Here is a 14679-nt window from a genome sequence, read left to right as displayed (position 1 = left end):
CAAATTTAACTAAATAAGAACAGTAAACTTTCTGAATAATATTCCACATAAAAAATTACAACCCTAATGTTCTATTTATGCTAATCCTATATCTTGGTTAACAAGCTAACTAAATAATAATAATGTTATCTATAATACTTTCCTAATAATAATAATAATAATAATAATAATAATAATAATAATAATAATAAAACTAATATTATCTAATAATAATATTATTGATCGTATCATTAATTCAGCCTAGCCCAGCCCAACCTCCTGCTATTCCTTAATACGTATCATTACTCCCACCCCAAAAAAACACCTTGTCCTCAAGGTGTTGCATTAAAAAATTGCATAGAGTAATCCCAGGATCCCATGGGTAGTCATCTTCATAATGAACTTCACTTCCAAAGTCTTTGCAGCCAATTTTCTTCTTTAATGACTCTTGTGTTTGGTTCCCAAAAACATCTATTGCAGCATGTGTCTCCTCAAATGTATTAGTTGCTGCTATTTTTGGCATAGGTAAACAACCCCAAGAAGTTGAGTATTAGACTTAACAACTACAAAAGTAGTTGCCTCAGGCTCCTCGCTTACTTCTTTTAATCTTGTAAGATCAACAATGTTTTTTCGAGCAACAGTTTTACTAGGGAAACCTTTTAGCAATGCAACCTCAGGTAACACATAAGCAGGATTGTCAATAAATTGATGCCCGAAATCTTCCAACTCCGGTATGGTTGGTGTTGTTGGAGTTGTTTCCAGATCAAATGGAGCAGCCATAAACTCTAGATGACTATTTTTTCCATTACAACCTCTTCATCCCTTTCCTGGAGTTTTTCTTCAATCACTGCTAGTATAATAGAAACATCATCAAATTTATATTTATCTAGCACTTGTGTTTGTATCAGATTCATCAACATTGCCATGATTTCTGCATGGCGTTTTGTAGCTTTCTCACTACTCAGTCGTTTCTGCTCATGAAGCCTGACCAAGGTCTTGTCAATACTGACCAAGGTCTGATTTTCAATGTTTTTTGATCCCATCATTGAGACCCAAACCACAGGTTGCAAAATCTATGGCTCTGATAACAATTGATACGAACCAATGGCTTGTATCAAATGATAAGAACAATAAAATGGATTGGCTGGTATTCGAGAACCAGTAAACTCCTAGATTAACTAAATAAGAACAAACTTTCTGAATAATATTCCACATAAAAAGTTACAACCCTAATGTTCTATTTATGCTAATCCTATAGCTTGCTTAACAGGCTAACTAAATAATAATAAGTATATCTATAATACTTTCCTAATAATAATAATAATAATAAAACTAATATTATCTATTAATAATATTATTAATCGTATCATTAATTCAGCCCAACCTCCTGCTATTCCTTAATACGTATCAACATACTGACTACTTTGGATATCACTGCTAGGGTTCAAATTATTAACATCTAACACTTGCCTTTTTTTATAAAAAAATTATCCTGCACTTAACGTGTATAAAAAATTTGTACATTCCATATCGAAAGCTCACCACTATGTTTTATGGTAAATGTATAATTATTTAATGTACCTTAATCGCAGCCTTAAAAGTTGTGTTTTGCAAATCATTAAAATAAAAACAATGCGATTTGATGGAAAGTTAGCTGCAATAAATATATATTATTTTTCTAGGGATACTATATTTTGTCAAATATGAAAATGCATGTAGACGTAAATTGATTAGAAATTTCCCTTACATTTCATGATTAGTTCATTAACCCGGGTCAACCCGAGCATACTAATATGTTCACCATTAAAATTACAAGAATATTAATCGGGCCTATTCCGAAATACCTATGTGATAACTTACGACGACGTACATTTTTTAGGTTTTAATAATCAAAATGCATATAGCTATCTTCAAGTTTTTTTGTATCAAACATACTTATTGTGCAGAAACAACAAACATAAATATATTACTCATAACCTTTGAACAATATACCTTATGTTTCAAATAAATATATTTAGCTTATTAACCCGTATAATATGTAGACAACTTAAAAGTCTGTTATGCTAAATTTATTTAGATAATAAAAATTTAAAAGATCATAAATAATAATAAGAATAAGAATAAAATAAAATTTAAGAAGGAAAGTGTTTTATAACATCACAAATAAGTTTAAAAGAAAAAGAACAAAATCTCTTAAAAAAAATATAAAGATGACAAATAAACTATTTTTTAAAAATGTTTATGTCATAACAATCTTTGAGATTCTTTATCGAAGTTAGATTTCCTTATGTCATTTTTAATTATTTCGACTTGTTTGTGTCTAACATTGACTGCCATTTATAGGGTCTTGTATAATCTTGTTAATAAGCTTTCTATATAGATTTGTTAAGGGTCTTGCTAATTTTGAGTTGTCGTTAACAATATTCATTAATAGTTTGTATTTTTCGTTATACAATTTAGGGGTTTGCTAAATACATCCCTTAGGGCTGTGTTTAAAGTGCATAAGTTGTTTGTACATTTACCATAAAAATCAGGGGGCGGGCTTTTAATAATGGAAGGTACAAGTTTTTTTATGCACGTTAAATACAATCTTTAGGGCTGTATTTAGCATTTCCCCTACTTTTTTTTTTGCACGTTAACGGCAACCCAGGGCTATAGTTAGTATTTTTTTTTGTTATACATTTTTATAGAGTGGGGATGTTTGGAAGTTAATTGCTTATTATCTATATCTATACCATATTAATAAACAAACTACCTTTCTCTATTTTTAACTTTCTACCTTTAAAATACCCAAAATACCCGTAATTTTCAACATATTTCTAACTCACACACCAAATCTACCAAATATATCTCTAAAGTATTTTACACCTATATTTATCTATATCTACATTATATTAATAAACAAACTACCATCCCATATTTTCAACTTTCTACTTTTAAAATACCCAAAATACCCTTATATTTCAACATATTACTAACTCACACACCAAATCTACTGAATATATCTCTAAACTATTTTACACTCATATTTATCCAAACTATCTATTTCCTTTATTAATTAATTTTAAATATTTATATCTAATATTTCTATAATATTCTTAATAAAGTTATTTACAAAAGATAAATAACCACATCAATTATTTTTATATTAATAACCACATCGTTACCACCACCGCCACTAGCACCCCCGTTGCTGTCACCGCCGCCGCATTGCGCGGGTATCAATCTCGTTTATTTATACACAAACTCATGTGTGACTAATAACATGAAGAGATAATACATAAATAAAGAGAAAATGATTTTACATGTGACTGGTCCACTTAATTTGCCACATCTGTTTGTAAATGTTTATTTGTAATTATTTTGTATATTTAGCATTTCTCAAATATAGTTTAAAAGAACAAACAATAAACAAGTAAGTAGAAATATACCGCTAGGGCGCTAGAGTTGTAAATGAACAACATAAACATGCACGAAAGTACGAAACATTACTCATGTGCTCGTTTAGCGTAATAAACAGTTCAGAAGCACATTATCAACATAAAATTATGTTCATACTTGTTCAAAATTGATTAATTTACGTTTGTGTTCATGAACAAACACAAACGCATGAAAAAGAACAGATACAAGCGAAAACATATAATTAAAAGTATTGAGATTATTATTCAAACTTTACAAAATATCCTTCTTCCAAATATAATTATCGGACATGTTTAATTATGATTTAGGGAAAAAGTATGTGAGAATTTTTGAATCGAAAGAACCATGAAAATTTCCAAAATGATTTATAAACAAATTTGTTTACATATGAACAAATCAGGTTATACTCAATTATAAGTATGCTCATAGATGAACAGTTCTCATATGTTTTAGTATTTAATATTCAACTATTCAAATAAAAGTTCTAGATCATTATTTAAATTAACTTCTCTGCAAAAAAAAGATGCTCAAGCAAAGGAAGGCTATTAAGAGACAGGGTCGTATTTGAGAGGAAGCTAGTAGATAAGATGAAAAGTTATAGAGGTTTTATCTACTTTTATATATCTATATATATACTACCTTGTATTTGAAAGGAAGCTAGTAGTCTAGATGAAAAGTTATAGAGGTTTTATCTACTTCTATATCTATATATATATATTACCTTATAAAGTATTTAATCATTCCCATTTGTTTAAAAAAAGAATTTGATCTGCTTAAATAATTCATTTCCCTTATTCACTAATTTGAATATCTTTTACCTATAATACCCTTTATGAAATTATTTAACATACAACACTCAATCCTTAAAATAATTACACTATCTCCTTCACCACTACCGTTGCCACCACCCGTCTCTGCCACTACCGTTGCCACCCCCACCCGCCCCCACCGCTGCCACATAACACCGCTGCATCGCGCGGGCATGTAACTAATATCTTTTAATTCTTTTAGATATAAGGGTTTTTGCTAAATGAAGCCTTAAAAGCTTTCGTTAACGTGCATTAAATAATTGTACACTTATCATAAAATTCAGGAGTGGGCTTTTAATATAGAAAGATACAAATTTTTTATACATGTTAAGCGAAACTCTAAAGTCTTTATTTCATTTAACATTTTCCTAAAGAGAAAATCGCGTCATTAGCCAAGTTTTTTTGGATTTTCACAAAATAGCCAACAAAATCGCAATAATCTGACAAAATCGCAATGAGATCTTCAAAATCGCAATGAGAAAATCAAAATCGCAATAAAATTAATGGAATCGCAATGAGATTATGAAGAATCGCAACGAGATTCTGATAATCGCAACGAGATCTTGAGAATCGCAATGCGAATCTTCTGCAAAATCTTATGAGATCCTGCATAATCTCTATGAGATCATACATAATCTCTATGAGATTCTTCTACAAAATCTCTACGAGATTATCAGAATCGCATATAGATCATCAGAATCGCAATGCGATTCTGCAGAATCCTGTTGCGATTTTCAAGTTCTCGTTGCGATTTTCAAGTTCTCGTTGCGATTTTGTCAGTTTATTGCGATTTTGTGGGTTATTTTGTGAAAATCCAAAAAAACTTGGCTAATTTGGTATAATCGCAATGCAATTTGGCTAATGACGTGATTTTCTCTTTCCTAAACTCTAAAGTTTTCGTCCTTAAAGTTGACACGTTTTTCACTTTTGATCCCTAAAGTGAAAAAATTACAATTTTGATCTTAAACTTGACCAATTTTTTCAATAGTCGCATGGCCATACGGTGTTAAAAATTGACCGTTAACGAGCACTCGTGCCAAACACGTGAGGGCACTAATGTCTTTTCATCTTCACAAAGTCCTAATACACTGAGTTAATTAGACCTTACGTCCCTTAGACATTGTCATACCTCTCAGTTCCAATCCTTTCATAGTCTTCTTCCTCATCCAACCATATAAACCCAAATACAATCTATTATATATTCTCGATCGAACTCACCTAAAAAGCAATCACTCCAATTGAAACACATGTAATTAATTCTATAAATCATATCAAATATAATTAAAGATAAATCAAAATCTAAATAATAGCATGCGGTGGTGGTGGTCGATTTGCAGATTCCCCAAAACTCATTTCATTCCATTCTCTTAATCCTTATTCTCATTATCATATAAAAGATATGTACAAACCGATTAAAGTTGGAGATAATTCTGATCTGGGTTCTATGCACAAACCGATTGATAAAAAACCCCAATTTTGGTTGATTGGTTGTTTTTGAGTGTTATGAGTTTGAGTAATGATTTTGTTTTTAGTTTAGATTTGAGTAATGATTTTGTTTCGTCGGAAAATAAAAGTCTGGGTTGGATTGAAGGGTATTTTGAGTAATGATTTTGATTTTAGTTTAGATTGAATCTGGATTGGATTTGAAGTGGAAAGAGTGATATAGATGATTAGATACCAATATTTTACTTAAGTTTGTGAATTCAAGTGTAATCACTTAAAGATTTGGGAATCTAAACGTTCATATATACATATGAATCTGGGTTTATATGATTTGATGGAGAAGAAGAAGGAAGGATTGAAACTGAAAGGTATGAGTATGTAAGGGACGAAAATTGTGATTAACTTGGTATACTAGGAATATGAAAAGACTATTTTACCCTCACGTGTTTAGCACGTGCTGCTGTTAACGGTAAAAAACCAACGTCGTTTAGGAGAATGACGATTATTGAAATAATTGGTCACGTTTAAAGTCAAAATTGTAATTTTTTGACTTTAGGGATCAAAAGTAAAAAACGTATTAATTTTAGGGACGAAAAGTGTAATTTAATCTATATATTATTTTGGTAACTTTTTGTAGTTAACAATTGTATAGTGTCATACAAATTCAAATGATAAAAAAATTGTAGAATTAAAAAAAATGTAATTTACTCTATATATTATTTTGGTAACTTTTTGTAGTTAACAATTGTATAGTGTCATACAAATACAAATTCAAATGATAAAAAAAATGTAGAATTATAAAAAAAATGTATGATTCAAATACAAAATATTAACAATATAACCAAAATTAATAATAGTGTCATACAAATTCAAATGATAAAAAAAAGTAGAATTAAAAAAAATGTATAATCCAGATACAAAATATTTATAATTTAACCAAAATCAATAAAAATATCATAGAGTGGATAGTGTTATTGATTGATAAAAAAATGTTAGTCATTATATGTTTGTTCATTGATATTAGAACGGATCCATGTAGAGATAAACCGCACTAACATTTTTACAGTAACTAAGTTGCCCAATAATTGTGAGGAAAACGACGTTCGAGGAGTAGGTTAATTGGTTGCACCATGATATTCCGCTTCAATGCTCAAGCGAGAAATAGTATGTTGTCGTTTGGAGGCCCATGAGACCAAGTTGTCTCCTAAAAATACACAAACCCTGATGTCGATCGATGAGTATATAGACATCCATCCCACACAACATCGGAATAACCAGTTAGGGGTAGTGAAAATTGGGACAAGCTGCTCTCGAGCTACCGGGATCGTATAAACCGAGTTCAAGATTAACCATTTCAAGCTCGAGTTAATAGAATGATATAAAAGAATATTTTTTTTAACTCGGCTCATTCAAAAGTTCGTTTAAGTGTTTAAAGAGCGAGCTGGATGAGCTCAATGAGCTATGGTTAAAATTACACATTGTATATTATGCTAATAGGCAAATTAGAATCAATGGTAAACACATTGTTAAAATGAGTTTTATGAGTTTTTTAAGAATTAATCACAAGAATGCTAATGTGTTTTTTTCATATGCATTGTTGCCCGTTAAAATGGATCATCAAATTTGTACATGATTAAACATTTTTAACCGGAAAATGATTAATCAACCTAATTGGTATGCTTAAAGATATGCCTAAAACCTTAGGAATTTGACATGTAGAATGCACTAATTCTCTTTCCTAATCTTGCCCCCTGATTTTTTCACATGTCATCATCTTACAATTAGGCACAACTTTAGACACACCAATTAAGTTGATTTATCATTATCCTTTTTAACCTGATGACCCATAATTAGAAGTTAAAATTTTGTTTTTTCTATAAAATATCAAAAACTCATCATTCTCTTATATATGTTTCTTTCTCATATTAACCTTGATTCTTTCTATTTTAAACATAGTGGAGAAAAACACTATTTGGCAAAATAATCACTTTAGATTTTCATTTTCAAGTTTTATACTTTCATTAACCATCAACTAAACAAACAAACAGCTCAGTGGCGTCTTCTGTGGGTTTTGAGCCCCAATATCATGACGGTATATGGGGGAGGTTAAGATGTAGGCAGACTTTACCCCTACCTAAGTAGAGAGTTAGACTGTTTCCATTTTCTACCTAAATGGTAGAAAAAACCCTCCAACCTTTACATAGGATAATGATTGAACCCTCTAAACGTCATAGTATTTACCACTTATACAACTCTATTTGTCTAAAGATTCAAAAATCCCAATCTGACAAAAAAACACAAAATAAAAAGAAAGTTCTACTCCGTAGTTCCATAAAATTCTCAAATCATTTACATTCAATTATATAACCTTCATAAACCCCACATTACCATTGCTCTAAAAAGTAATACTATGATGTTTAAATTAATATGTCAATCGAAACTATATATATATACAACATGATGCTGTATAATCACACCATTGATATGCAGTTAACACATTAATTAGTGCAATTTGAAGCATTTGAAGTTTTGAAAAAACATACAAAATTAGTGTTTTAAAATTAGGTGTATATGGAAGCCACAATTTGGCATATATCATTCAAAGAAACCCTGGCCTCATGTTTTCTCTCTTGCTTACAAATGCACCACAAATTTCTTTATAGTGGTGTCACTATTAAAACACACGATAGCAATTAGCAACCTAACTAAAATTGTAAAGTCATATTATATGTCGACCCACTTAATCATTAAAAAAAGAAAAAAAAAGGTGCCGTCTCAATTATATCTATGTGGATTAGACTTTTGAAAAATTGGTATTAATCTATTTAAATATTAGGTCTCCCTGAGCTAGAACTTCATCTACCTTTTTCACACCTCTTTCATACTGTTACATCATCTTTTCTCTCTCTTCATCCATCTCTTTCACAATCACTCCCTATAACCCCTCTTCCACACTTCTTTTACACTTTTTATTTATTTTATTTTATATTTAAACAAAATATAAATAATTCAACATTTATTTAAAATTAAACATTACAATACATAATTAAAAAATACAATACATGATTAAAACACGAAATAGATAATAATGCTATGATTACTCTTCATCATCTTTTATTGATATTTTTCCTAAGCCACAGTAAGCACTTTCGTTTGCCCACCACTTGTCGTGTTGCGGACATTTGACTTCCCACGTTGATTTGTCTTTTCCGCAGTTTTTGTGGTACGATTCAACCCAAGTGCATTGGTCGGTCAACGTTTGACTGATCTTTAAAACATTGTCGATCACCATCTTCACTCTTTTGCTCTCATCCTTCAGAAAATAAGAATATGTCTCTTCGTGTTTTGAGACCTTGCGGCCTGGTGCTTCTATTTCCTGAACGTGTTGGTCGCATTGGTGTCTCTTCTTCCATAGGTAAAGCAGGACCCCAGAGAGTTCATTTTGAAGGAGGGTGTCCTCTTTGACATCGTCCATGATTCGTGCTTTCATCTCATCTTCGGTGAGATGAGGTCGGTGAACGTTCTTATTTGATGATGATGATGAAGAAGCCATTTGGAATAGTAAGTGAGTTAGCAAATGAAACAAGTTTGAAGATTAGACACAAGTGGAATGGTGATAAAACTGGTTAAGGCTCTGGGTAGCTATTTATAGAGTAATAATGTAGCTAGCCGTTAAGGGACTGTAAATGTAAATATTTTGGATTTTTAATGTTGGAGGAGCGTCTGTGACTTCAGCTATAAATACTTTCTCCTTACCAGAGATTTCATTTCAAAACTCACACTTTTATACATCTGCAATGGCTTCTTCATCAAATGTCCCTAACCGAAAACCACGAATGATTGTCGATCAAGTGAATGACAGTATCATGACTGATATCCTCGACCACCAAATGTGCAAAGACAAGCTTGTTCAAATTGGTCTAAAACTTCAAGCGAAAAAGAAATGGTGTTAAGAACAAATCAGTTACATACAAACGGGGCATTGTACTGAGCTTGAGTGTCAATACTTTACTTATTTGCAGGGGAAGTTTGACAAGATTCAAGAAACTGTGGAAGAAATTGCTTGTGCGGTCATCACCTTGAATGAGTTCATCAACACTGCCAAAGCAATTTATGCCCAAAAGAAATAAGTAGCCTCTTTTAATATTATGTTGTATGTTTTTCTTTATTAAGTTTCTAATGTTTTAAAATTATGAATAAACTTATGTTCTTAAAGTAGACTTATTTTATTCAAATACTTAAAAACATTACAATAGTAAAAGACAACACACAATTCAAACTGCTAAAACACACTTAATTAAAATACGAAAACACACTTAATTAAAATACGAAAACACACTTAATTATTATAAAAGTTGGGAACATTCATAAGCTCCTGGAAACACCGCTCGTATTTGAAGTCCCTCCCATAATTCACCCGGTACTCTTGATGGGCCATTACATAAACCATCTCATCCGATAAAGTCCCCTGTGCCTTCAACCTCGAATAGATTGCCTCCAACTGCTTACATTCGTTACGAATTTTGTTGAATTGACCTACTAGTTGAGTTTTGGTCCTTGGACGTTCAGACGTGTTCACATTGAACCTTTCACATATTAAGGTCCACATGGACACACTGGAAACGTTTAGGTTAGGCATTTCAGTCATCCATATCCAACACATGACCACCAAACGAAGTTCGTCTTCAGTCCACAATTGCTTCGGCATTTTGAAATGGAATGGTTATGGAAGGGTTTTATGGAATGGTTATGGAATGGTTTTTTGAAATGGTTTGATGAATGATGTATCGAATGGATTGTGAAGATAGTATATATAGAAGGAGGATTAAAAAAAGAAAAAAAAATTTGACCGTTACGAATTTTTTAAAAAAACGTTTTTTTTTTGTTTTTTTTTGTTTTTGGTGTTTTGCGGAGCCTTGCCCTCGTCAACACTCATCGATGGATCAAAAGGAATTGAAAGATGCAGCCGTCGACGACCTTGCTCCCTATGGTGTCCCCATCGAAGAGCCATCGACGATTGGTTGAAGCTCTCCTTAGGGAGAGGCCTTAGTACATATTTGTATGTTCTAGCTTGTTGAATTTTGACTTTTTTTTATAAATGATACGAGTAATAAAGCGTGTTATATATATGTGTTATTAGGGGGATGGCATTGGTTGTTCCATACTATCTTCCACCACTCACTTCTAACCAATCAAATTATGCCACCTCACTTCACCACTCACTTACTACTCATTCAAATTTCGTTGGCATCCGATCACTCACTTCACCACCTACTACCTTTTTGTTTTATTTAAACATTAAAATCTCATTAAATTAAAACATTACATAATAATTAAACTAAAACATACATAATACTTAAAATAAAACATACATAATACTTAAAAAACACAAAATACTAAACCATTACATAAATAATATTAAAATAAGTAAAATACTAACACTCGGAATAATCTGAGTCTACGGTACTGTCGTCGTCGTTTCGGTGGATGTATCAGTATGGTTCAGGAGACCCGACAGCATCTCCAGCTGGAGGACGCGCCACGTACTCTTCCTCTGGGTCGGTATAGTAATCCACATACTGACCACCACCGACATCGCCTTGCCAGAACTCCCCATGGTCTAGCGTAGCCGTCAACGTCGACGAGGCGGTGGTAAGCTGTAAAGTAACCTGATTGAGCCAATCGATCTTCTGTCGAAGATACACCACATACTTCGTCTCGGCGGCGGTAGGAACCCGATTCGGTGATTTTATTCGGCTAATTTCGGCTTCGTAAGTAGCCTTATTGCCGGCTACGCTCTGAATGACATTGTTTATTCCAGAGCGGTATCTGGCGTCATAATTCAGGTGCACTTGTATCGCCATCTTAACATTCCGGAGATTCATGTTGTTAGCCATGAAGATGAAGTGTTGGTTTTAAAATATGAGTTTTGAAGGTAAAATGTGTGGTTTGTTTGTGTAAAATGATGTGTTGTGTGTTTATATATATAAAGAAGGTGAAAAGTAAAAACAAAAAAGCAAAAAAAAAAAGCTAGTCAAAACTAGTCGTTTCCTACCGTTCCTTTCTCCTCGAAAATGTAGCTTTGGAAATTCAGATGCGTGGTCACACCACGCAAACCTTCACCATGACCCGTCAGAAATTGAAGGTGGCGGTGTTGAGTGGTGGCACCACACTCACCACACACCCAACTTCCATGGGTTGCCATCGCCCTTATACATGCTTTCAGAATAACTTTAATAGTGAGTCACAATCTTATCATACATAATTAAAAGATAACGTTGAAGTGTGTGACAATGTTATGTATAAACACAAGTATGTATATTGCTAGACGAGTATGTAATTATCTATATATTTTGCTAGTGTATACATGTAACGCCCAAAGTTAGAAGACCAAAAATATCACAATCATTTACTTTAAAAATCGAAAAATTTGAGACAAACTTATACTTTGAAAAATATTGCAAATTTTCGTTAAAAATAAAAGTTATCGAATTTGAAAAATAACAATTGGAACCTTCCTAATATGTTATTCTAAACATATCTTAGAAGTACTGGACCTTGAAAATGTCAAATGAAGCTCGGAAATTTTTGCTCGAGAACAGAAGGACTGCGGCCGCTAGCACGGTCGACCGTGTTCCTAGAAACTGATCACCAAGACAAAATACTGTAGACGCTGAGCACAGTTAGCCGTGCCTGCGTCTGTACTATTACTGCACCCACTTAAAACACCAATTCACTATCATTTGAACTCAAACACTTACACCATTTCAAAACATAATCATCTTGAAACCACAAATTACCAAAACACATACATTTAAACTATAAATCCATGTAGAACAAAATGACCAAAAACTTAACATGACCATATATTTTCCCACCAAAAGAACGTGTTCTCCCAAATCAAAAGCTTGTATCAAGCGTCATAATAGTCATAGGGATTATCTACAAAATTACCCAAAATGCCAACCTCCAAGATGGCTAAAATCCTTCAAGCTTAACTTCACTTGGTCAAATCTTGCTCTTGCTACTACCAACTCCTATAAAAGGGTTAAACAACTAAAACATAAGCAAAACGCTCAGTGAATGCATATACATATGATCATAATCAAGTTACCAAAACATTAGTGCATCAAGCATCATACATAGCCTATCTTTTGATAGTCATTTCATTCATATTAATCATAACACAAAATCATCACAAATCATTTTCAACATGGCCATGGACAATTTGGCTAGTAGGAATTTACCCACCTACTAGCTCTTTCAAACAATTTGACTAGTAGAAATTTACTCACCTACTAGTTTACACAATCAATCAAATAAATTGGCTAGTAGGAATTTACCCACCTACTAGCTCTTATAAACAAAATCACATTATGCTAGTAGGACTTTACCCACCTACTAGCTTTCATTCATCAAATCAACATTTTGACTAGTAGGAATTTACCCACCTACTAGTCTTCATTTTTCAACAAACATATGGGTCATAGGAATTTACCCACCTATGACCTCTAATAACTAGAACATGATCATATACATATACACTTACCTCAAACTTGGCTACTTGGCACTACAAGGCAAATAGGTTCAACAAATTATTCTTCACCACCTATACATAAATCAACATACAAAGTATAAGTTTATATTTACCACTTGACTAGTTCAACCTAGTCATACCCAATCACTAGCCTTCCTACACCCAAAACCCAACCCATTTGTCATTGAGTCTCATTTTCTTCAACAATAATACTAGGTAGTTCAACCTACCATTTTCATCAACAATTCCATAACTAGCCAAAGTTCATCTTTTCGCATAAACTATAATTATCATATGAACTTATCAATTTCATATTCAAACTCAACACATAACTCAATGACAAACTAGCTTATATAAGGAATTGGGGAAAAATCACCATAATTCAATTTTTATCAAAAACCCCCAAATTGATTCACTCCATGAATCCTAATTTCAAAAGAAATATGAAGACTAGATTAGGGGAAATCAAATACCTCAACAATAATAAGAAATTTCAAGACTTGAATTAGAAATTCTCCTTCTTTCTTTTTCCTTTAAAATTTCGGCCATCACCCCTCTTTCCCACTCAAAACCCTAACTTTAAATTCCTTGATTGAAGATTAGAGATGGTGATGATTATTATTGTAATTTCTCTCTTTTACTTGGATGAATTAATCTTCAATTTTGATGGAAGTGAGAAGAAGATTTAGAGAAGTTCTTGATGTAGTGAACAAGAGAAAAAGAAAATAAAATTATGAGTCATAAGAGGTGGGTGGTTGGCAATCCATGGGCTTGCCACGCCCCATAACACTTTTGTGGGTATTTTTACTCGCTATCCGCCAAAGTTCCAACTAAATTAACCCTATAACCAAAAATAAAATATTAGGAAATTAATTTAATGTCAAAACTATGAAAAGGGTTAATATTATATTACCTTAAATATTGGGGTGTTACAATACATCCAGAGATATTGTTGGAGAACAATATCTCATAGAACATCAATGCCGAATTGAGTTGTGTTTTTTTAACACTAAGTCGATAATCAACTTTCAGGGAACATCGTATCACACAATGGACCAGCTCAATAAAACACTAAGGCCCGCTTCTGGTCCAATAGTGTTCATGAAAAAAAACCATAGACTTGTTACTCCAATATAGTCCAATGAGTTCAATCAAAGAACCGTGGCTTCATTTGCTGAATTGAGTTGATTATTCAATATTTTTCGTTAATGTTGAAATGAGTTGATTCAATATGTACTTTCTTTTATGGCAAAATTTTCACTTCCAAATTACTATGATACCCTTATTTTGCATGAGTCATCTAACTAGTCAACACTATGTCGTTGTTTAACCTATAAATCCTAACTAAAACTGGACACATGTTGCGGTTTATATTCAGCTCATATCATTATTAATTTCATTTATTATTTGTAGGCATTACATGTTTGATGTTGTATCTTGATTCGAATATTACTTTCTCTTTCTACAGTGTTTTCTCTTTCTACAGTGTTT

This window comes from Erigeron canadensis, chromosome 3 (assembly GCF_010389155.1).
Source record: "Erigeron canadensis isolate Cc75 chromosome 3, C_canadensis_v1, whole genome shotgun sequence".
NCBI classification, from domain to species: domain Eukaryota; kingdom Viridiplantae; phylum Streptophyta; class Magnoliopsida; order Asterales; family Asteraceae; genus Erigeron; species Erigeron canadensis.
The sequence above is the reverse complement of the archived record's forward strand: the minus strand, read 5'-3'. Positions refer to the sequence as shown.